This window comes from Sander vitreus, chromosome 1 (assembly GCF_031162955.1).
Source record: "Sander vitreus isolate 19-12246 chromosome 1, sanVit1, whole genome shotgun sequence".
In the NCBI taxonomy this organism is placed as follows: Eukaryota; Metazoa; Chordata; class Actinopteri; order Perciformes; family Percidae; genus Sander; species Sander vitreus.
In genome coordinates, this window is record NC_135855.1 from 16,012,842 (window position 1) to 16,014,021 (window position 1,180).

The following is a 1,180-nucleotide window of genomic DNA, read 5'->3' on the forward strand; positions in this document are numbered from 1 at the left end:
TGGATAGATTGACCTTTAAGAATGGATCATCATTTATAAGATTATCATTTATTGTGTTTTAACATATTAAGTAAGTTTAAATTTGAGCTACTCATATACTTTACATATTTCTGTTATGATACTACTTCACTACATTTCAGAGGAATATATTGCATTCTTTACTCCTCTATATTACACTACAGGTTACTGCAGATTAAGATGTTATAAACACATACAACTATTATCAGTTTAACAAGATCAACTTTACTGATCCCAAGGAAATTAGCTATTATTTGATAGGGACAGTGCTCACTGATCAACTGAGAAAAAAACACCAATGAGCCAGAGTTAACCTATAAAGGATAACTTTGCTTCTGATGTTTAACAATGTTGCCTAAAAATAGATGTACTTTACTCAGATAATAAAGATTGTAAATATGCACAAAATAGCACACATCACCATTAAATAATGGCACAGTATGACATATTGGCGTAAATTAGCTATACAATCCAAACTAATGAATTAAATATAACACATTGTTACAGATCAAACTATGCAACAGAATATAAAGTATAGGTTACTCCACCTCCACCAGCTGCTTTGGCTATGTGTTAATGAATAATCGAATAAAGTAATATATAATCATATATATAATGCATAATGAGTCTGATACTTAAGTACAATTTGTTGATAATACTTGTGTACTTAAGTAATATAGGCCTATTGAATGCAGGACTTTTGGAACAGAGTATTTTACACTGTGGGGTTTGTGCTTTTAAAAGGATAAAAATGTATTTACTTCTTTCAGCATTAATAAACAATCCAGCAATATTCTCCTTTAAATTTGTCTGATTCATCAGATTGAATCCACGAATATGTTTTGCAAATGGTCTGTCTTTCATTTTTTTCATTTAGTGAACATTTCTTCTTTATTAGCAGCCACTCACATTAACCTGACCTTCCAGTGTCTGCAGTTATATCTCGTCTGTGTGTCATCACCTTCTCCTGCATGAAAAACAGAAAACAACACATTCAATGTTCATGTTTTCGTTTCCACGTCACATGCAGTTTATTATCACAACCCAACAATATACAATATCCGTCTCAATAAGGCCACTTATTAATAATTTCCCACTCCTGTCTGTTTTTTTATAACCTCCAGTGGAAGAATATGAATTTGAGCACTGCGTGGTGGACATG